Below are 24,631 nucleotides of genomic sequence, written 5' to 3'. Positions count from 1 at the left end.
TTGAGGTTTAATGGGTATAGTTTCAAAGTTTTGCAAAACAAAGAGTTCTGGAAGTAGATGGTGGTGATGATTATACAACAATGTGAATATAGTTAATGCAACTGAAGTGTATACTTAAAATAGTAAAGAGGATAAATTTTATGTTTGTGTGTACCTTACCACAATTTAAAAAAAACTCAAAACTTTTATTTTCCTTTTTATTCTCTCGATTTGGAACATGAATCACAATTCTGCTTACTGTCATTATTTCTTACTTCAGTTCCAAGGAAGGCGTGGATTGGGGAGGGCCTGAGCCCTGGGGGAGGGTATGGTTCCATCTGTGGCTTTAGTCAGAGAATGGCTGGAACTTGCAGACACAAGGCCAACAAGAGCCGATGGGCAGGAATGGGCTGGGAGAGGGGGAAATAAATGGGTTCCCCAAACAATCCCACTTGTAAACTCTATTTTACAAGGTTTCAGGACCAGAAATATGTTGTAGAGACATGGGGACGTTCAAAGGGAAACTCACAAACTCGTCATGTGTCCTAGAAGGTCTTTTGCAGAGTAGAGACGGTTTCTGAAAAGCTTAAGGAGGCCCTATCAAATATGGAGATTTTTCTCACAGTTGCCCTTCCTCCCTCTTGTGACCCATCTTTCCTCACTGCTGCTGAAGGGGAGTACACCAGCCTCCTAAGGTCTTCATCAATCAGTGGTCTGGTTCATCCATCATTTTATTTCTACCAAATCCTCCTGGGTTTGCAGCAGGAACATAGAAGGAGAGCTGGCGGGGGCCACCGGCTGCAGTTGGCTATTGAAGGAAGCAGGGGCTGATGACCTGTTCCTAAGGGCAGCTGGCTGGGAAGCTCATCCCTGTGAGTGGTAGAGACATCCCTCATCTCAGAGGTTGCAAAGTGACAGAACTTGAGTGCTCTGCAGTGAATCCCACATTTGTATTCAGTGCACATCCTGCCATTTTTAGTTATTTTTAATTCAGACAAAGAAATTTCTCTGGTCCTTTGTGATTATTTTGTTTGTTCCATTGGGCTTTAGCTGGAGCTGTTATTTGGACAATTTTCTCTTCTCTCTTTAATGAGAGATCTTTTTAGGCTTTGTTTCACATGACTTAGGTCTTCCATTTTTTATTAAAAGGGACGAGTAATGAGAACCATCTTTCTCCTGGCCAGCTCTGTGCTGTTCCCTCCTATACCTACCCCAGTCAGACCTTAGTTAGGGTTTTCACTATCCTATCCTGAGAGGAAGCCTTGATCAGGAGCCCACAATGTAAAGAAAGTCCCATTTTGGACCCAAGTGTAAGGTCAATGAGTAGGGTTAGTGGGATATGTGAAAAATCCTTCTTCAGCTTTCCCAAATGAATGGAACTCTTGCCTGGATTGTTTTTCCCATAAATACAGTTGCAGATGTTATTTCACTTCCTTGGGGGGTTCCTGGGCTTAATAGTGGTTGCAGCTGAAATCAGTATTTGGAATGTCATCTGGCCTTTCTTTCCAGATGTTTCAGGATTCTTCCTCTCTGAAGTTTGAAAATGTTCTAAGTACATGTATTGACATTTTTCCCTGGACATTAATTTATACATGTAATCCATGTCTTTAATCAATTCTGGAAATACTTTATACCTTAAGTTGCTGACTATTTCATCTATTGGCTTAAGTGTTTACTCTTTTATTTTTAAATTAAGATACCGTACTCCATTCTCGAAATGGTTCATCTCGGTCTGGAGTTATTTTTCACAAATTTATTTAAGTCATTTCATTTTTTTTTGTTTGATTCTGCAGTTAATAAATACACTTCTCTACTTAACTATTTAGTAGTTCTCCATGGAAATGCTTTTCTCAACCACTTCTGGAAATTTCCTTAATTTTTACTACATGGCTTTAGTTTTGTGGCTTTTATCTTTCTTCTCTTTTAGCTATAGTTGAGTAGTTTTTTTTAATTTGGATTAAGACTTTTTGGTTGTTCTGTGTTTTGTTCTTTTTCCCCTGTTCTTATATGGCTTTCTTCTTTGGAATCTGACTTTTAAAGAATAATCTTTCTTTGACTTGTTTTGTGGGTGCTGAAGTTATGCCGTTGAGGACTCCCTGAGGCATTCTCATTGGCATTTTAATGGGTGTCATGTGGAGAAGGCTCCCCTGCTACTCAGGCCACTAGCTTCCCAGAGGTAGCACCAGTATTTCCACTTATAAAATTTAGCCTTTAGAAGTGAGTACCTATGAAAGTGACATCGATTTTTTTTAGACTGATAGAAAAATTTATCCAATAGCAAATATCTTAAAATGAGCCTCTATCCAACAGATAAAATTAGGCTTTAAAGGACATTTACATTTAAATGTAATAATCTCTATTAGGATTTTACTTTCAACCAAAATGCGGCTGATCTGGAACTAAACACAGAAACGACATGCCCAGTTACAGGAGGCTCACAGCACTACCTTCTTCCATCGTAATTTTTTTTTTTTTTTTTAAGCAGCAAAGAGGTGTTTATTGCGAGCTAGCTCGGTCCTCCGAGCACACACACAGCAACAGATGACACTAAGAGGCCCTGAGCCCAGGTTTTGCAACAGTTTTATACATTCTTTGGAGAAGGTAGGGACTTCACATACATCATAGCATCTCCTAGCAAATCATCACACACCGCGGGAAAATCAAATAACAATTCTAAAACATGATTAGCACATTCACTGGCGGGAACAAGTTGGGTAGGAGTGATTGGTTACTGCAAGAGGGGGATTCATTTAAACTGATTGGTTTAAACCATGAGGATGTCGCAAGGGGAGTACGTGCCAAACTGCAGGGCTTCTAGTTTAGATACTGGTCACCACACCTAGGTGGAAGCCACCTGAAATTTCAGATATGTGGTTATCTTGGCCTATCTGCGGCTTTTCCGGCTTTTCCGAGAACTGAACTATTTCCACAGAGCTTTTCTATAGATTTTTTCTTGACTTTAGGATTACAATAAGTCAGAGGATAAGTTTCAGAGCAAAATAAGATCCCAAGCAGAATGAAATTGCTTAGGTCTTTCAACTACTCATATCTTTTCCATGAATATACTAGTCACTGGCCAGTCTGGACAGTAGTCTATTCTTTTTTTTTTTTATGCATTTGTTTTCTTTTTTTTTTTTTATTTATTTTTTATTGTTGGTCGTTCAAAACGTTACATAGTTCTTAATACATCATATTTCACAGTTTGATTCAAGTGGGTTATGAACTCCCAATTTTACCCCGTATACAGATTGCTGTATCACATCAGTTACCCTTCCATTGATTGACATATTGCCTTTCTAGTGTCTGATGTATTCTGCTGTCTGTCCTATTCTCTACTATCCCCCCTCCCCTCCCCTCCCCTCCCCTTTTCTCTCTCTACCCCTTCTACTGTAAATCATTTCTTCCATTTGTATTATCTTGTCTTACCCCTCCTTTCCTCTTATATGTCATTTTGTATAACCCTGAGGATCGCCTTCCATTTCCATGCAATTTCCCTTCTCACTTCCTTTCCCTCCCTCCTCTCAACCCTGTTAATGTAAATCTTCTTCTCAAGCTCTTCATCCCTACCCTGTCCTTGTTTACTCCCCTTATATCAAAGGAGTCATTTGGTATTTGTTTTTTAAAGATTGACTAGCTTCACTTAGCATAATCTGCTCTAATGCCATCCATTTCCCTCCAAATTCTATGATTTTGTCATTTTTTAGTGCAGAGCAATACTCCATTGTGTATAAATGCCACATTTTTTTATCCATTCATCTATTGAAGGGCATTTAGGCTGATTCCACAATCTTGCTATCGTGAATTGTGCTGCTATGAACATCGATGTAGCAGTGTCCCTGTAGCATGCTCTTATTAGGTCTTTAGGGAATAGACCGAGAAGGGGGATAGCTGGGTCAAATGGTGGTTCCATTCCCAGCTTTCCAAGAAATCTCCATACTGCTTTCCAAATTGGCTGCACCAGTTTGCAGTCCCACCAGCAATGAACAAGAGTGCCCTTTTCCCCGCATCCTCTCCAGCACTTATTGTTGTTTGACTTCCTAATGGCTGCCAGTCTTACTGGAGTGAGATGGTATCTTAGGGTAGTTTTGATTTGCATTTCTCTGACTGCTAGCGATGGTGAGCATTTTTTCATGTACTTATTGATTGATTGTATGTCCTCCTCTGAGAAGTGTCTGTTCAGGTCCTTTGCCCATTTATTGATTGGGTTATTTGTTATCTTATTGTCTAATTTTTTGAGTTCTTTATATATTCTGGTTATTAGGGCTCTATCTGAAGTGTGTGGAGTAAAGATTTGTTCCCAGGATGTAGGCTCCCTGTTTATCTCTCTTATTGTTTCTTTTGCTGAGAAAAAACTTTTTAGTTTGAGTAAGTCCCATTTGTTGATTCTAGTTGTTAACTCTTGCGCTATGGGTGTCCTATTGAGGAATTTGGAGCCTGATCCCACAGTATGTAGATCATAACCAACTTTTTCTTCTATCAGATGCCGTGTCTCTGATTTAATATCAAGCTCCTTGATCCATTTTGAGTTAACTTTTGTGCATGGCGAGAGATAGGGATTCAGATTCATTTTGATGCAAATGGATTTCCAGTTTTCCCAGCACCATTTGTTGAAGATGCTATCCTTCCTCCATTGCATGCTAATTTTGACACACAGAAGTGAACTTGGGATGAGGTCAAACGGGACAAAGCTCTTCTTCCATATTTCTTAAATCCATCTTATCAATCTGTCCCTGGGGATCTGAACTAGGGATTCCACTGCATTTTAGTCTGAGAACAAGTTTCAGCATTAAGAGAAGAAATCTGTTTCTTCTTAGATTTATCTTACTTCCAGCCATTTTGCCAAAGAGGGAGGGAGGGAGGGAGGGAGGGAGAGAGAGAGAGAGAGAGAGAGAGAGAGAGAGAGAGATGGAGATCTAAAAGAAACAAATGTTATTTGCTAGAAAATACATTTTAAAAGAAAGCTATAGTACCTATTTAGAAACTATAAAATATTATTAAGGGATATAAAACAAAGACTTTCTGGATAGATAAAATAGAATGTTAAAAAAAAAAAAGCTGATCCTTTTCAATAACACTTGATTTTAATGCAGTGGTTATTAGAATCTCTAGTGGTAGCTTCTTCCTGTTTCAAAGATAATAGGATGACTTCAAAGTTTATAAGGAAAATAAATGCCAAACATAAGAAATTTTGAAAAATAAGAGTGAAATGAGACCCAGTAACTTTTATAGACATTAAAACCTAAGATGAAACTTATTGCACACATAATGGCATCATATGTACATAAAAATGAAAAATAGAACAAGACAATATAATACAAAATACAGAGATTGATCTAAGTATATGTGCAAATAATATATGACTAAGATAGTATTTTAAGTCAGTAGATAAAACAGGTTTGTTTTTTTTTAAATAAATGGTGTTATCAAACATGCAACATATTTGGAGTAACAAAATAGTGCTTGTACCTCACATTACATGCAAAATATGTGTATTAGTCAGCTTTTCATTACTATAATGAAGTACCTGAGATATGCTGCTTTATTAAAATCATAACAGTTTTTGAGAGTCAAAGTGCAAATGGCAAAGAGTAGGCTCTGGCAAGGGCCCCTCACAGCTATAGCACAAGGTGGGACCATATATGTGTCTAATATATATATATATATATATATATATATATATATATATATATATTATTAGAAAAAGAGTAACGAGGATATTTATATTACCTTGGATAAAGGAAATGTTCCTGAGCAAGACAAGAAACCAAGAGCCATAAAAGCAAAGACATATATATGACTAAATACTAAAACAACAACAAATATAGCAAAAAAAATACTACAAACAAAACCAAAGAAAAATGCTGGACTGAGAAACAAGTAACCATGTCACACAGAGCAAAGTATTATCACTAATAAATTAAGGACTCTGCAAATTGAAGAAAGAGTCAAACAACTCTACAGAACATAAGCAAAGGACATACGAAATGACAGTTCACAGAAGAGGAAATGCAAAAGACAATAAAAACATATGAAAATACGCTCAACCTCACTGGAATTCAAAGAAATGCAAAATAAAACAGAACACCATTCTTCACCCAATAGAGTGGCAATACACAGTGAGGACTGGAATATAGGAGACGGTATCTTATCTGCAAATTGGAGTCTGAATTGTGACAATGTTTTTGGAACTTTGGCTCAACAATCCCTCTTTAGGGATTCAATTAGAATGAGGCCCTGGTATATAGGAACAGGTTATTTAGGGGACACATACCACAACCAAGGGAAACATTGTTGAAGTCTCTCCAAAGAGGGGAGGGGATTAAAGATTAGGCAATTATTACCATGAATGAGTTAGATTTATGTCTACAAACTAGATGAAAAGCTATGATATCTGTTTTATAATATCATATCTATTGGCATGATAATGATATTTTTTCTTTTCTTTTTATTTATTTATTTATTTGTTTATTTATTTATTTATTTTTTGTGTGCGTATGTGTGGCATTGGAGATTGATCCCAGGAATGCTTAGCCACTGAGCTACATCCCCAGCCCTTTTTATGTATTTATTTATTTTTGAGACAGAGTCTCCCTAAGTTGTCCAGTCTGGCCTCAAACTTGTGATACTCCTGCCTTAGCCTCAAGAGTTGCTGGGATAATTAGAACACACCACAGCTGATGATGCTAATATTTTTTAAAATCCCCAGAAAATAAGATAGGCACCTGTATGATTAAATTACACAAAATAGCTGGTATCAACTGCTTTTGATCTAAAAAAATGCTAATCTCTCACATGTCTCTCTAACATATATTAGTGACATATTTATGAAAAGGAACAAAAATGTGGAATGATTTCCCCTAACATTTGCATTGTTTACCTGGGAGAGGAAGAGAAAAAGAGGGAAGAGGAGATAAACTTCTCCATACATCTTTGCACTGTTTTCCTTATATAAACAAGAATATATTACTTTTATAAACAAAACAAAATATCTAATAAAGAAACAGTTTGGAGAAAAAACTTTAAAAAATTCTCAGGCTGGGTTGTGCTTGAAAGCATACATCTAGGGTTGTACTTGAAAACATTGCAATACAGCAATGGTCCATTTTACTTTATTACATGTAATAAATAAAAAAACAATTTATTTCTCTCTCTTTCATCATAATAGTTTTAAATGTACTCTAAGTAATCTTCTGTTTTTGTTTTTGAAGAATTTGGAACATACCTGCAACAAAGCTAGTAAAAATTAAAATTCAGAGAATATTAAGTGTTGACAGCAGAATAATAACTCTTTTGCACTGCTAAATTGGCATGACCACTTTAAAATAATTTGTTATTCTCCTAAAAAGATGAACATTCGCATATTCTATGACCTAGCAACTGATCTCCAAACTGTGTGTCTTAAAAAAACAACTGCGTGTAGACCAGGAGACCCACTCAGAACAGAGGGAGCAGCATTGTTCATCACAGCAAGGAGCTAGATGCAACCTAAAGGCACCCAAGGGTAGAATGGATAATGAGTGGCACATTTCATATAGTGGAAGAGCCACAATGATACATGAATTGATACTAGTTAGCAGTGAAAATGAGTGAACTACAGCTAGAACATCCACTTGCTTGAGACTCACTGCATAAAGTTGAGCAAAAATTCAAGCCATGGAAAAAGCTGGTGCCATTTATTTAAAGACTATAAGTAGGCAAAACTAAGTAAGCAGGGAAATAAGTAAAGAGTTGAGATTATGCCTTTCTGGAAAAGAAAAAAAAAAAAAAGGATGGGATCAGAAGAGAAATAGAGGAGTCTTTGAATAGTACTTAAAAAATGGGGAAGTGGCCAGGCGCTGTGGCACATGCTTATAATCCCAGTGGCTTGGGAGGCTGAGGCAGGATGATCACAAGTTCAAAGCCAACCTCAGCAATTTAGCGAGGCCCTAAGCAACCCAGTGAGACCCTGTCTCTAAACAAAATACAAAATAGGGCTGGGGATGTGGCTTGGTGGTTCAGTGCCCCTGAGTTCAATCCCTGGTAACCTTCACCCCCCCCCCCAGAAAAAGGGGGAAGTATGTGTGTTTGTTTTATTAATAGTTTTTAACATCTGTGTGTACATCATGAATTCTTTTGATGTGATACGTTACACACACAAGGAAAATCTCTATGCCTGTGTCTATTCATATGTATAAAGCCCAGCCTCTCACTAGAGAAGTCACTTAGCCGTCTTTCAGGAGTACTTTGTGTTCTAAATGTTTAACACATAGGTGAATGGATAGCTTTCTAGAGTGATATTCAAAGAAGCATCCCAGGGAGTCATTTTTCCAGTACAGGGGTAAAATGGAAAGTTATACAATTTTGTTATAGTGCACCAATGTTGAAGAATAAAGAGAAAACCCAAGCTAAATCACATACTGATATAAAAATTTTCAAGTTACCTTGGAAAAAACACAACTTGCCAAGTTACACCAAAAGCAAAGCTAACATGTCTGAGTTACACAGGTTTTCTATTTACCCTGAATTAATAATACCTCCTGTTCATTTATGATAAATGATATCAAAACTCCAACCTTGGCTAGTATGATTTTTAAGAGTAGGAAAAAACGCCTTTTTCCCTAAACCGTGAATACCCAGGAAACACCAGCTTCTAATTGCAAGTACTACAGTACTGGTCCTAGTTCTGCAGCCCAGCAACTAAAAGCATTTTAAAGAAGGTAGTGTTTCACCAGGTGAAGGAAGACAGTCAGAAAGGCAGGAAGTTTGTTCTCATTTCCACCCTCTGCAGCCGGCTAAAACCCATGTTGTGCTGCTGACCGAATCACTGCTCATTCTGATCTCCTGGCTTCTTCTCTTCTCCACAGACTGAGTATCTGGACTCTACGCTCCCTATTCTTTCTACTGCTTTTGGGAGTTCAATAAATAATCTGAATGAACTAAGATGCCTTACTGACAGGATATCCTGTATCTAGTTCACTAAGGCTGGAGGAAAGGGTGATTAGACAATCTGGATGCTTGTTATTTTTAAAAGGAAAGGAAAAGACAAAAAAGTCAAAGTAGCCTCGGACCCTTTATCCTCCTGAGTAAACCAAAACAATATCGAACTACCTCATATGGGCAAATACAATTTATTTCCAGATGTCACATTTTTCCTTCCTATTGCTAGAAAGGTTCACTTTGTGCTCAAGACCTGGGAATGCAGGTGCAGCACAACCAGTGAGATAGACAGCTTGACATTTCCTTTAAGCCAATGAAAAGAGGGAAATTAGTCACTGTTCTTGAATGTTTTCTGCCAAGCAAAGCTTTTCATGTAATTTTTTAAAAAATAATTACTTTATTGAGTTATAATGCAATGCCATGAAGTATAACTCTTTTAGCATATTTACAGTTATGCGTTCATCACTATTCCTAAGTTCTGAACATTCTGACACCAAATCCCCACTATCAGCCAATCCCCATTTTCTCCTCCCTTCCACCAGCTCCTGAAACCACTCTTCAACTTGCTGTCTCTTCTGCCTCTTTTGTACATTTCAATAAATGCAGCCACACAATGCATGGTTTGGTGTGTCTTTTTTTTTTTTTCCATGTAGCATAATGTTCTCAGGGTTCATCTTGTTGTGGGATGTATCGGTACTTCATTCTTCTTTATGGCTGAATAATACATCTGATGGATCTACCACACTTCCTTAAGCTGTTCATCAGTTGGTAGACATGTGGGTTCTTTCCTTCAGCTTGCTTATTTTGGAAAAAAAAAAAGAAAATCTAGGAAGCAGAAGAAACTGGACTTTGGCTCTGAACTCAAATGAAACCAGGGATTAGTAAACACAATTGCTGTTAGATTTGCATGTGTGCCAGATTCTTAGAAATTATATTGCTCCTGGAGGATGTTAACAGAGATATCTGCTGTGGTTACATAAAATTGTGAATATTTTTTGTTATACTATTAATGAAGAAGGAAGAAGAGAAAATGAAATTAAAACATAATTGAGCAATGTCCCTGAACACATGAGCAAACTCAACTATAACAGAATACCACCCAGCAATTAAAAAAAAAACTGTTGATACATAAGACATGGGTGTATCTTAATGTAATTATGCTGGAATGGGGATGAGAGGGAGAGATTTATCATAGGATATGAGGAAACTTATGGTGGATATGTTCATTACCATGACTGTGGTGATGGTTACACAGGTGTATGCAGTCAAAATTCATTAAATCATATACTTTAAATATGTGTCATTTATTATATATCAATTATACTTCAATAAAGTTTTTAAGAAATTATTATTATTACTATTTAAAGTACTGGGGATTGAACCCAGGGGTGCTCTACCACTAAGCTATACTCCCAGTCCTCTTTATTTTTTAAGACAGAGTCTAGGTTGCCAAGGTTGGCATTGAACTTGAGATCCTCCTGCCTCAGCCTCCAAAACTGCTGGAATTAAAGGCATGCAGCATCTTTTCTTGCAAGAAGTACTTTTTTTAAAAAGTGAATATATCCAACTCATCAAACTATATACATTAAATATAACTTTTTTTATGGTCTATCAACTGTGCTCCAATCAAGATATTTAAGAAAGATATATAAAATCCCCCTCCCCAAACATTTTGCTTAACTACTGCATGGAAAATGCTGCCTTCATTTTGCACATTTCAATTAATTTCGTAATAAGTGAAATTATCCTCATTTTACATATAAGGAAATTTGAGGTTGAGAGGTCAGTAATTTTCCAAAGTGATCACAGTCAGTCTTAGTCTGAGGTCTCTAATTATTTACCCTCAAATCCATGCTTATTTTTCTATACCAAAATGGCCTGTTCTGGTCAAAGACCCAACTCTTCCCCCTATTTCCCAAATCACAGAATCTTCTGGTCCATGGAAGAGGTTTCTACTTCAGTGTGGTACTCCACATTTGACTATCATTTTATATTGCCACAAATATTTTCCTAATTGTGGGATTCATCTGATTCAGTTGATTTATTCATGTTCAGTGGATCAGAATGGTTAATCTGGATTATAGATTGAGGGAAGTAATCTTGCTCCCTGGGTTAAAGGAATGAAAATAATTCATCCGAAATTAAAATCCAGATAGACAAAATGCAAACCTTGGCATTCAGCCCACTTTAGCTGGGTGTTGGACATCTTTGGGATAATAGTTATTCCCTTGAATATGGGAGGCCCAAGAATGTGAGCTATCTAAAGTTGCTCCATGATGCCTGGCTACTTTTTACAGCCAACTTGAACTGTAAGTTGAAGCTTCCATCCTCTCTCTAAACAGGGCAAGCAAGAGGGTGTTTTTCTTTCTTTGTGCACCTCCTCCAGATCATCTTTTGCCAGTAGAACTGAGTCTAAATGCTACCGCTGCATTTGCGTCCATTTGAACATGAGCTATGACCCCAATTAAGTAAAACTAATGAAAATGAAAATGAGACAGTTGGCTCAAACAAATTTTTTGGTAAGGGAGTGCTGCCCTTTCTTTCATGAAAGACTTTCATAATGAAGATTAAGTGCACTGGATATGTTCCATTTGCCACAACAAATTCATTCTCCCCACTGTTCCACCTGGCTCAGTTTCCCCTGGAGACCAAATTGTATGGACTCAGCAGCAGACTGGCTTGCTGTTTGCCTTCCAGTTGGGTTTGGCCAATGGGGAGCATGAGCAGATCAGGAGAGATATCAATTCAAGCTATTTGCTTCCTGGGATCCCTGACTACAGGGCTGTCATAATCTAGCTATTTCCCTTTGCTGGAGACCACGGTTCCATTCCATTCAGGAGGCTTCTCTTTACTTCCTTCATTGCAGCAGGTCACACAGCCCTGGAGAACTCCTCTCTCCCTTGCAGGTAGGTCTCCTACTCTGCCCAAGTCTTTGTAAACATTCTCTTTATTAAGCTCTGCTGAAATAAACCAATCTAAGGATGCCAATAATTTTCAGTACCACAGATATTTTCTGAGGGAGAACCCAGAATATGTCTTATTCAGATTATGAACTTATTCTAAGTCCTTTGATTATATAAAAACACCAACATTAGTGGTGCATTTCCCATGCAAAGATAACCACCTGCTAAGAGAGGCACAGAATCACACCAACCTGTACTGGTGAATGTGAAAGTGAAGGCAGTACCTTATGAGAAAGGTCACAGCAATGGATACATTTCACAGATTTTTAAATGTGAGAAATGGAAAACATTTTCAGGTTGAAAGATCATGTTTCTTCATGCTTATAAATCATATTTCCATAGTGCCTTCCACTGTTTTTGCATATGGTATTCTTAGATTGAGGTTTTAAATCACTTTTTTTTTGTTTTAATTATCAAATATAAAGAAAGTCATGTTTGCTACAATAAAAACTGTCTACATGGCAAATCTAAGATTCAAAGAGGTACCATCTTTTTTCCTTCATGGAGAGGTATTATCATATATAGGGAGAAAGGCTATAAAAGTGAAGTGATATTTCTTGAGTCATGAATAAGTCAAAAGGTCAAGTAGATTTTGATTACTTAGAGCTTATATCAAAGTTATATCTTTTAAGGAAAAGTTGAATCCTAATCCTATTTAAATCCAAAACAACTAATTCTCATTCCCAGAAAAACCTCAACTGTAACATTCCCAATTGAAGTATAATTAGAATAACTACTTTGTTTTATCTTCCTTGATGATTTTTCTTTGATAAGGCTAAATTGTTACTCAGTATGAATCTGGAAAGCTCTTTTTTAAGTGAAAAAGCTAAATGATAATATATAATGTGATGTTTTATTTATCTGTGTGTGTAAGCATGCATGTGTGTCACAGAATAAGGCAAGAGAAGGAAAAAGAAACCCATTCAATTAACCTGAGTCAGCAAAGGAAGATCTATGCTTTCATTCATTATAGCTATCTACTAGAACTTAGAAGCATCTGAAAGTAGGTCTGAAAAGAAAATCTAGGGAACTCTGGCAGCTTCCATTTAATTCTGCATGAGACCAGATGGCTTTCACAAAGCTCTTGCTTCTTATTTTTCAAATGAGTGGTAATTTCATTCTTTCCACTTTTCCTAACTCAATGTAACATATCAATGAATAATACCATCTCACATCTGTGTCACACTGTACAATTTACAAAGTGTTTTCCTATTCATTATCTCAACGGATGCTTACAATAGTTCAGATATAGTCAGGGAAAATATTATAACCCCTATTTACAGATAATGAAACTAAGACCTGGAGATTATTAGTTAGGATTCTTTCAATAACAATTTGAATTAGCTTAGGTAAAAGATGGAAATGTATTGTCTCTCAGTGACTGGATTTATGGACCCTAATTGTTTCTAGGCACTCTTGAGTTCCCTCCCCACCGCCCTCTCTGTCCTTCCTCTCTGCACATTGGATTCTCTGCACATCCCTGCAGCACACTGAATCATGCCCTTGCATGATTCCCACTGCCTCAAGATGAGAGAAAAGATGGGATCTCTCCTCCCTCAGCCTGAGTTGGATAATCCAGAGGAAGAACTCCCTGGACCCGGATGGTCACAATCTGAACCCACCACTGTGGTCTGGGGATGAAATATTATGGCTTCTTCAACTTGGGTTAAGTCCTGCCACTGTGCCCAGTATTACCTAAACAAAAAAGGACACGGAACAGCCACAAGGAAACTGTGAAGAGAGAGCCTGTTACCCTAGTTTGTGTGCTGCCTTCAACAACTTACCTAAGAGGCAGCATCAGGACTGAGTAACCAGATCTTGAGGCTGTACCTGTCACTGCAGAAGCTCCAGAGATGCTACTGAGCTTCTCTTGTCTTCAGTTACTAAGGTGGTCTGGTAGAGGCTAAAGCTTAGAAAAAAACCTGAATTCTAGTCCTGATCCTTTCTCTAGTCAGCTGTGTGATCATGGGCAAGTTACTTAACCTCTGGAAACCATAACTTCCTTTTTTTTGTAAAATAAACAGATCCTGCATTGCAGGGTCATCGAAAGGGTACAGGGAGATAATGTACTCCAGATGACTTGAAAATCTTAAAAGAACTACACTGAGGGTTGTTTCATCCATAAATGTTATGGAGGCTAAAATCACACATTAACTTTCATCAGTTGTAGTCCTAGATGCCACCAGCCCTCTCTATTGGCTTTCCTTTGGTTCTGACATTTCTACTCTTTCAGTTTTAAAAGGCACAGTTCAAAAAGAAACATTAACAGTGTTTTGAAATTAAAAGACTTAGCTCAGAAGAGGAGCTTATGAACAGATGATTCAATGACACTTAACGTACTTACCTTTTCAACACAGATTAACCAGGAGATGGAAAATTTCTGGAATGCATACAAGAAACTATTAACAGTGGTTAAATTCAGGGAGAGAGACTGCAAGTTGGTGGTGGGGGTTGGACTCTCACTTTTCATTTATGCCCTTGTCTACTACTTGAATTTTAAAAATCTTTTCCTTATATTTCTTTCACAATAAAAAGTAATTAAAAATAAATTATTGGTTATTGCAGAAAAGGATCACGGCATAAACCTAGTGTAGTATTTTGAGCATTAAAAGCTTCCATATGGTATTGGTTATCAGTCAAACTACATACTTCTAGCTACCACCTATTCAGGAAAGTAAAATCAGATTCAGTAAAAATAAAACCTAGTTTTCTTGTCTGTGAATGTACATTTTTTTTCAAGAATTATACTGCTCATTTCCACCTGCTGAGGATATGGTTTTAAACACTTACACATTCACATATCAAAACTACCTTAATTCTCAGTTACAAGACACAGTACATGTAGCTCCCTCTCAATGACATTACTGCCCTTGTGGACATACTTCTTTATTATCATCAGAGCCTGCTGGGCTTCCAAAAACTGTACCATTTTATAGCAGGGTAGAGGTTGTACAATATTTTCTAAGAAAATAAAGGTTACATGGCAACATATGCCAAAGCTAAAGAAGATTTAAATAGTTTAAAAAACAGTGCAAATGCTAGGATCTTTGGATACTGTGCTCTGGCTAAGTGCTATACTGGTTGCCTACTTATATCTCTGTAGAAAGGTTATAATAGTTGTCTCCAAATCCAAAAGAAATTTAAAGCCCAAAAGTTTCATAATTAAACCAAGAACTATTTATGCAGTCACCCCTTGAAACATGTTCCTATCAGGTGATGGCCCTTGGGATGTCTAAGGAGAGATTTTAATAAAAGATATTTTTATAAATGAGATTTGTTACTTTGCTTTTACTTCATTAAAGTTATCACATATGGACTCGCCATTTTATCATTTCCAATTGTAGGCTGCTATTACTAGCTATTAAAAACTTTTCAACCTAGCTGATACAGCTCCTATCCCACAACATGTAGAAGAAGTCCAGTGTTTTAAATTGTTAAACTTAAAACAAAACAAAACAAAAAAATCTTTTTTTGTTGTCATCAACTTTGCAAAGGACAGGTCAGTCCACAACCTAGGAACAAAAACTACATATCTTTAGAATATGCAACTAGCTTCTTAACTCTTGATGATGTTCCTCTTCTACCCCTCCAACAGCTTACTCAATGGCCTGTCTTGTGGATACTTATGTTCAAATATCTTCTCCCAACAATGGAACAGAACAGAACAATAATTTAGGTCTAGAAATTTAATACGCATATATGAAAAGCATATAGCGTTCATCCAGAATTTGAAGAAAGGGAGAAGCAGCTTTTCTCTTTGTCTCTCTTTCTCCAAGTTCAGTCAATGTTTTGATTGTTTTAATTGAGGCAAAAATACACATAACAAAATTAAACATTTTAAAGTGTACAATTCAATGGCATTTAGTATGTTGACAATGTTGTGCAAGTGCCACCGCTATCTAATTCCAAGACATTTCTATCACGCGTTCGGAGAATTCTGTACCCAGAGACACAGGCTTTTTTGATCTCTTATTTACATTTCTTCTCTAATTTCTTTTTGGAAAAGAATAAAAGAATCTGGGTTTAAATTACACCATAAAGATTCAATCTGCTTTAATCTCTTGTAGAACTTGTTGATTCACAAATATCAGTTGAAGTTTGAAGCTGAAGTGAGGTTTTCTTTTCCCCTTTACTTTTTTTGAGGTAGGGATCCAAATCAGGGCCTCATATATGCTAGGCAAGCACTCTACCATGAAGCAACACCCTCAGCCCAGAAGCTAGTCTGAATATTCAGAATTGGATGTCCTAGAAAGAAGAAAACTTAAATGATATGGAGAAGGAATTAAAATAATTCACAGTTCTGCAGACATGTAGACCAAGGGAACAGAATAGAAGACACAGAGACAAACCCACATAAATACAGTTATTTCATACTAGACAAAGGTGCTATAATCATACATTGGAGAAATGATAGCCTTTTCAATAAATGGTGCTGGGAAAACTGGAAAAGCATATCTAGCAAAAAGAACTTTAACCTCTCTCTCTCTCACCCTACACAAAACTCAACTCAAATTGGTCAAGGACCTAAGCATTAGACCAGAGACTCTGCATGTACTAGAAGAAAAAGTAGGCCCAACTCTCTATCATGTTGGCTTAGGAACCGAATTCCTCAACAAGACTCCTAAAGAACAAGAAGTAAAATCAAGAATGGGGTGGTTTCAGACTAAAGAGCTTCTTCACAGCAAAGGACACAAACAAGGTCAGGAAGAGAGAGCCTACACAATGGGAGAAAATCTTTGCCACCTGCACCTCAGATAGAACATTAATCTCCAGGATATATAAAGAACTCAAGAAACTTAACTTTATAAATAAATAAATAACCCAATCAATAAATGGGTAAAAAGAACTAAACAGGCACTTCACAGAAGAAGAAATATGAATGGTCAACAAATACATGAAAAAAATGTTCAACATCTCTAGCAATTAGAGAAATGTAAATAAAAATTACACTGAGATTTCATCTTACTCCAGTCAGAAGGGCAATTATCAAGAATACAAATAACAATAGATGTTGGTAAGGATGTGGGGGGGAAAGGGTACACTTATACATTGCTGGTAGCACTGAAAATTGGTACAATCACTCTGGAAAGTAGTATGGAGATTCTTTAGAAAACTTGGAATGGAACCACAATTTGACCCAGTTATTTCACTCCTCAGTATATAACTAAAGGACTTAAAATCAGCATACTACAGTGAGTCAGTCACAACAAAGTTTACAGCAGCTGAATTCACAGTAGCTAGACTATGGAACCAACCTAGGTACCCTTCAATAAATGAATGGATAAAGAAATCTGACATGCAGATGCTAACACACAATAAGGGGAGGGGGAGGAAAGAACAGAAGTTCATTGGATTAGACAAAGGGGAACGAAGGGAGGGAGGGAGGATGGAAATAGGAAAGACAGTAGAATGAATTATATATAACTTTCTTATGTTCATATGTAAATACACAAGATGTATCAAGTACAACCACAAGAATAGGAAGTTATACTCCAGGTGTGTATAATATGCCAAAATGCATTCTACTGTCATGTATAACTATAAAGAATAAATAAAATAAATAATTCACAGTTCTGTTCATGATTGCTCCTTGTTTGAAACCCATATCTTACCTCAATGACTGATAGTGCTAAATCTTTTGGGGGAGAGGGGGGTGGGTGAGAGAAGAATAGAAAGAGAATTCCTTGGATCTATCAACTAGGACAGCTTGGAAGACAGAAAAAGATTAATATATTAAAAAAAAAAAAAAGACTTCCAACTCCTAAAAGTCAAATGCCTATTCTGAAGAATCGGATGTATTGCTCTTTCAAGTACAGTGAAGAGTTAGTTCTCTTTGTTTAGTCCCAATTATTTAGACAGTACAAATCTCCAAATAAGAGCCAAGAATGCAAGGGATGAAGCTGTAGGAGTTCTATGCTGCTGGCACAAATACGGGTTTTGTAACTTCCACACATGTTGACATGCTGAAAAAGGTTCAAGGAGGTCCTGTGGTCACCTAGGAGCAGAGTTATTCAAGCTTCCACAGCAGTGTGCTGTAACACTGGAGAACTGAATGGCTAGATTTCTTAACTGATACTTGTGATTTCACAAATATTATTGGTTTTCCTTAGATATGAATTTTAGGGAGTCTGTTTGTTTTTCTTTTTAAGTTGGTTGGGACCAACATACACAGTTGTCTCTCAGCATCCATGGAAGACTGTTTCCAAGATCCCCGTGAATACTAAATTCTGTAGATGCTTAAGTCCCTTATTGGAGATGGCATAGTATTACATATAACCTACTGGACCTCTTCCTATATACTTTATAATATCACTAGATGACTTATTATACCTAATACAATGCAAATGCTATGTAAATGACTGTTATACTGTATTGTTTAAGGAATAGTGATGAGTATTGTACAGAAGCAATTATTTTTTTCAAATATTTTCAAACAATGGTTAGTTGAATCCATGGATGCAGAACTCATGAATACAATTAGGACCCAGTAACTATGCATAGATGTAGAGTTTTCCAAAGGAGTTGAATTCACTATCAGTTTCAACCCAAACTTTGGGGGTTACTTCATTATTTATATTTTAACAATTTATATTCTATTTGTTATATTTTATATTTATATTTTAACAATTCATCAAACTGACTGTTACTTTCTACTGGAGCCATTTTGTTAAATATCTAGGGTGAACAAATATCTCAACATGCCTGAGATTCCCTCAGTTTCAGTACTGAAAGTCCTCTGTCCCAGAAAATCCCTCAGTCTTGGGCAAATCAGGACAGTTTAGTGCCCTCCTGCTAGTCCTAGGCCTGGACTTCTGATCTGTATTGCTGGAGTGTCTAAAAGTGGATAGAAAGGGAAGTAGTTGCAAAAATAGCTGAAAAACGGAAAATCTCCACCAAAATTTTCCAGCCATGTTTCATTCTGAAGATTGTTTTCAAAAAATAATCCAGTGATCTATTTCACTCACCAGGCAAGAAATGGTTTCTTGCTTTGTGAGAATGACCCACCTAACGCATGGAGAAAATAAAACCATACCTAGAAACTAACTATAATAAATGCCACTAGAGTGAGGTTCTAAAATATTATCCCTCACCCCATTTTCCAGAGTTAGAATCTAATAAATAATGCATAATGACAGGCAGCCATAACAGCATAAAATACAAACCTCACATTTCTTTGGTCCTATTCAAAGACTTTGGATCCTGTGTGCAGTAGACAAACTCCAGAGTTGGAGAAATGCCAAGAGTAGCAAACTCCAGCGGCCACACCTATAGTACCAGAAAAGCAGGCCAAGAAAGGGGCCATTGGACTTCAACCTGTCCACCTGCTCCATTGCCAAATTCTCTAAGAAAATCAAGAGGCTTCAGTACCAGAACCTATAAAACAGGAATTACAGAATCAAGACAAAAACCTGCTTCATTATTTTGGGAAGCTGGGACCTTCTCAGTCTTGTATGATTAAATGTTACATTTAATCCTATGTGATTAAATGTTACAGATGATCCTATCTGTACTGTGTGAAGTTTCTACCATTCTGAACCATTAATCTCTTCACTTTATAGTAGACAGAACAATAGCCCTAAGTATGTTCATGTCCTAATCCCTGAAACCTGTGAATAGGTAACCTTATCTGGATAAAGGCACTTTGAAAGTATGATTAAATTAAGGATCTTTTGATGAGGCGTTTATCCTGGTTTATTGAGTTGTGTTCAATCTTATCATATGGGCCCTTACAATCAGACAACCTTGTCTGTCGGAGTTCAGAGTCAGAAGGAGATGTGACTACAGTATAAAGACACACAGAAATGCAATGTTTCTGGTTTTGAAAATGCAGGAAGGGGGCTTCTAGAAGCTATAAAATACAAGGAAGTGGCTTCTCCCTTAGAGCCTCCATAAAGAAATGTAGCCCTGTTGAGACTTTGTTTTTAGCCCAGTGAAATTCCTATAGAACCTCACCCACAGAACTGTAAGATAAATTTGTACTGTGTTAAGCCACTAAGTTGATAATAATTTGTTACAGCAGCAATAGAAAACTAATACAACTCTCATCACTGCTGCTGTGCAATTTGCAAAATGCCTTAGTAGTATTTTGCTTCAGACCTCAATATTTGACCATTTCTTACCTAGTGTTTAATTTGTTCCTCTGTATAGACTTTAAAAAACAGACTTAGTACCAGACCAAATATACTCCAAATCCCTCTGACCATACAAAACAATACTTCCTTTTACTTGTCTAATTTGTTTAGTTTCTCTCTTCAGCTTATTAGCACAGAGACTACTTACATAAGGAGCCTCTGAGCATAACTGAAACCAATAATTTTGTATGAAGAAAAAATGCTTTTTTAGGGCTGGGGATGTGGCTCAAGCGGTAGCGCGTTCGCCTGGCATGCGCAGGGCGCTGAGTTTGATCCTCAGCACCACATAAAAAAATAAAATAAAGATATTGGGTCCACCAAAAACTAAAAAATAAATATTAAAAAAATTCTTTTTCTCTCTCTCTTTAAAAAAAAATGCTTTTAAATGAGAGTAGAAAGCGACAAACCTCCCTAAAGTTATATGCTAAGAAACGACAGTTCTCAACATCCTTAGGGCATTCTGGATGTCACAGTGACTGGAAGACACCACTGGCCTTTTATGAGCCAAGAACCAGTACATCAAAAAGCACAATGAAGTATTATTCCATTAAATAGACTGGTAATCCCCACTGACAAACAGCTTGATTGATTTGAAAATTTTCAGTATACTTATTAGCATGAATAAAAATCAGCACACATATCAAATAACATCATATTCTTTTAAAACAGTCTTTAATTATTAGTAATATTTGGTAGAATTTAGGGGTGTCTTGGCCCTCACCTAAAAGATGTTAAGTACAGCTATACAGTCTTAAGAGAGTATGTGCATGTATGTGCACGCACGGTTTACTTCTAACCAGATCTGGACCAGGGATTCTCAACCTTGGTTACTTTTCAAAAATTACCCAAAGAGCTTTTAGAAACTATTATTATCCAGACTCTCACCCCCACCCTCCCAGCTCCCTCCCCGCCACACCCCAAAGATTCTTACTCCACTGGTCTGGGTAGGGTGTGAGCATCAGTGCTTTTCTGGAGCTTCTGGCTTGCAGCCCGCGCTTGCTCTGCCCAGCAGGGAGCACTCTGTGGGACATACCCACTTGGATGAGGCTACTCCTCAGATCTGAATGCCATCTTCTCTTCCTGCTTTTATAGCACCATTCTAATTCCTCAGTTGATCTTCCACAAGAGAAATCTGGGAGTGATTCTTGATGTTTTCCTCTCTGTTACCTCTCACTTTATACAACAATTCCTTCCATCAGTTCTCCCAAATCCAGTTCATTTCCAGACCTAAACCCCCACTGATTTCCCTTTCCACTTACCCTGCTGCCTAAGGAATTATCCTTTCAAAGAAAAATTCTGATCAGGTTCCCTTTCCTGGCTTCCTACTCAGCGGAGAGAGTTTGGACACAGGAGTAAAGCACATGGGGTCCATCCCAGGCTTCCTTGGCCTGCTTCTCCAGCCATAGCCACTCTAAATTCTAGAAGGTTCTCAGAGTGCCCTATGCTCTCTGGGGCCTCTCTGTACTTTCACACGTGATCACTTGTTCCCTCCTCTGCCTGATGGCACTTCATACCACTGCTCAAATGCCTGGCGCTTTTCCCCACCTTGCCTTCAGCCTGGCCCTTTCCTGCTCACAGTTTGACCACAAAGGCCTCCTTGGGCCTGGTTTCTCCTCCTGGAAACTAAGCAGCTGAGCCAGGCCTGTGCATTTTTCATCTTTATATGCCCAGCATCTGGCATTCATTCTTTTGTTCATTCATTCAACGGTTTTATTAAATTTATAACAAGTGCCAGACATGCCGGCTACATGCTGGAGGCAAAATTGTTAACAAGTTAGAAACCACGCCCGCTCTCTCAGAGCTTTTCTTAAAAGGGAGGTGGACAGCTGGATGAACATTCGTGATGAAACAGAAAGGTACTGTTTAGAGGACTGGGATAAGTTTGGTTTTGTGTTGTTTTTACACTCCCAGTGTACTAAAAAGTGAAGAAGTAGGGCTGGTGGTGTAGCTCAGTAGAGCGCGTGCCTAGCATGCATGAGGCCCTACGTTCCATCTCTCACAAAAAAAAAAATTTAAAAATGAATATAAAAAACTGTCAAAAACAGGTTCCAAAGAATTGTGGCATATTCTAAAATGTCTACCTTAACAATCACAGTTGTAGGATGTATGCTGACTTTTCCTCCTTTCAGTGTCTAACAGATAACTTCATTGCAGATATCCAAAGTCCAAATCTGACAACCTTGTAAATGTGAGAAAAGGAAAACTGACCCTCAATTCTAAGGAAGGTCTGCTACCTAAAAAACAATAAATAATAAATGAACAATAAATATTTGTTGAATGAGTAAATAAATGAATGACTAGTTCTAGTAAACTGAGCCATAAGTAGGTTTACTTTTTATTAGCATTTTCTGTAGCTATTAGTGTAAATAAAAATTAGAAATCCAACAATCAAATTCAAGCTGTCATACAGTTCAATGGGTATAGAAGAGAAGTAGATGGGAATATAAATCAAGCAATACCGGCCCTGAGTTGACAGCTGCTAAAACTGGTGATGAGGAAGGATATCAGAGTTTATTGTGGTACTAGCTCTGCTTTGGTATATGCTTGAAATTCTTCATAGTGAAGTTAACTTTTAAAATGGAGGTAAAATCAAATTCATTGACTAAAGGAAAGTATGTACCTTCATGGGAGCAGACAAACACTTATCATCTGTCTCAGAATTATGGAGCCCTTTTGAGTCTACAACTAGATATAAATGGTATTACCTAGTTTCAAAAGCTAATAGTGCTTCTTCCAGAAGAATCTCCACCAGCTGAGATTGACCTTCTGTTATTACTGTTATTGGTACAAGAAAAGTCTTTCCAATGTCTACAACCCATCTGCTAAGAGCAGGGTTTACCTTATCTGATCTAATCTCCTTTGAGCTTCTGTCTTGCACAGGGTATGTTCCCAGTGTCTGCAAACCATTAATCATGTTTGATACCATAAGCATATTCTGTAAAGGCAGCAACTTCAAAGGTTTTCTAGCTCAGATTTTTAGATAATGGGAAACTTGGGATAAAAATCCAATTTTATCTATCACTAAAGAGAAACATTTTTTTCCTTTGAATCCCATAGTCATGTCAATATTGTTAAGAGTGTATGAATGTTTCTTTTCCATAAAACATAACATGTCTAAATGATTTCATCTATAGACATACTTAAGATTTTTTTCCCTTTTATAGTTCTGGTAAAATTCAAGAAGATCCTAGAAAAAAATATTTCATAACTCTTACCTCTTCAGTTTCCAAAGCCTGAGGCTCACTGGCAGATCTGGCTGTTGAGAAAACAGAGGAAAATGTATTTCTTAAGAAAATGAGAAATAACACGATTTCCTTCAATATGGTTTCCCATTATTTCCCTTTTCTGTGCATATATGAATAGTCACAATGAACCCCACTATGTAGAGTTATAATGTACAAATGAAACATTAAAAGAGAAGAAATCATTTAATTTATGCTAATAAATTCTGAAAAGAAAATTAGAAATAGCAAAACACATAAGAGCTGAATGAGCAAATAAATGTTTCCGTAATCAGAATTGATGCTAATGGCAATATAGTTGGAAGGGCAAGGAGTCTCACAGGTTTACATTTCAGGACCTAAAAACATTTTGTAAACTCTTTCCTTTAAGAAAGATATATAGTATGTGAAATAGGAATTTCTCTTTTGTGAAATTCACTAGCTTGCACGAAAGCATGAAAACAAAAAGTCCACTTAGGAACCTAGGAGAAACAGAGCTGTTAGTAACAGAGGCTGTGCACCATGGGATGAATAAGAACAAGCTTTGCTCCTGACCTAACCTGTACACTCCAAGGCAGCAGAGGAAGCACACTCCTGCTCCAGTGTTAGGGACAGAGTTGGAGTCCATATTGTTTGTGTGCATCTGCCTCTATAAAAGGGTAATTTAAGACAAGCCAGTGGTTATGAAAGTATTTATTGCATCCAAAGCTTCATGCAGGCTGCTTAGAGGTGAAAGGCACCTATGCCCTTAGTCACTAATGTGTCTTGTAAATGTTGAACAGAGGTGGCCTAATTGTCCCTACTGCCTGGTGTGGTTCATATACAGAAGTTTCCTATATACAGGAGCTTCCTTCCTCTTCCAACTACAGAATGCTCAGTCTAAAGGGAATTGTCAAAGTCTCAGCAAGCACAAAGAGGAATCTCATATTGAGAGTACTACAACTGAAGGTGGAAATCAAATTCAGATTGGGTCTCAGGACCAAATAAACAGCAGCATCTCTGGAGATCTCACACTGCTTGAGACTGGCATGTAAGCTACATCTCAACACAACTAACACTATTCTCAGGCTACTATAAGGGGTCACATGTTTTTTAAAGAACCAAAGTTATTAAAAACCCATTATCTCATGATTAATGACAGCAAAGGAAAAAAAAAACAAGCCAAGGGCAAAAAACAACCTATTTTCAGAGAATAAACCCTGGGGATAACAATGACTGAGTTGCAAAATAAGTCTGTTCAAGGGTGCTCTGTGACCAATATATTATTGCTGATAGTATATATGGGCATGGCTTCTCTGGGAAATAGTTTAGCACTATTTATCAAAAGTCTCAAATATATTCTCAATCATTATTTTAGTGACATCACTCCTTAATTTGAATAAAACAAATAGACAAAGAATTATTATGAAGACATTAGAAA

The 24,631-nt window shown here is 37.2% G+C and overlaps 1 protein-coding gene across 1 annotated transcript in view; it reads right to left on the bottom strand.

Moving 5' to 3' along the window:
• Gng2 (G protein subunit gamma 2) overlaps positions 1 to 24,631 on the bottom strand; it is a 109,100-nt gene that overhangs the window by 69,918 nt on the left and 14,551 nt on the right. Inside the window, exon 2 of the mRNA XM_026391089.2 lies at positions 23,206 to 23,246. The gene's annotated coding sequence lies outside the window, so the exon portion shown is untranslated. The remainder of the gene's footprint in view (positions 1 to 23,205; positions 23,247 to 24,631) is intronic.

Source organism: Urocitellus parryii, chromosome 6 (assembly GCF_045843805.1).
Source record: "Urocitellus parryii isolate mUroPar1 chromosome 6, mUroPar1.hap1, whole genome shotgun sequence".
NCBI classification, from domain to species: domain Eukaryota; kingdom Metazoa; phylum Chordata; class Mammalia; order Rodentia; family Sciuridae; genus Urocitellus; species Urocitellus parryii.
Note: the sequence above shows the minus strand (reverse complement) of the source record. Positions and strands in the feature narration are given on the sequence as shown.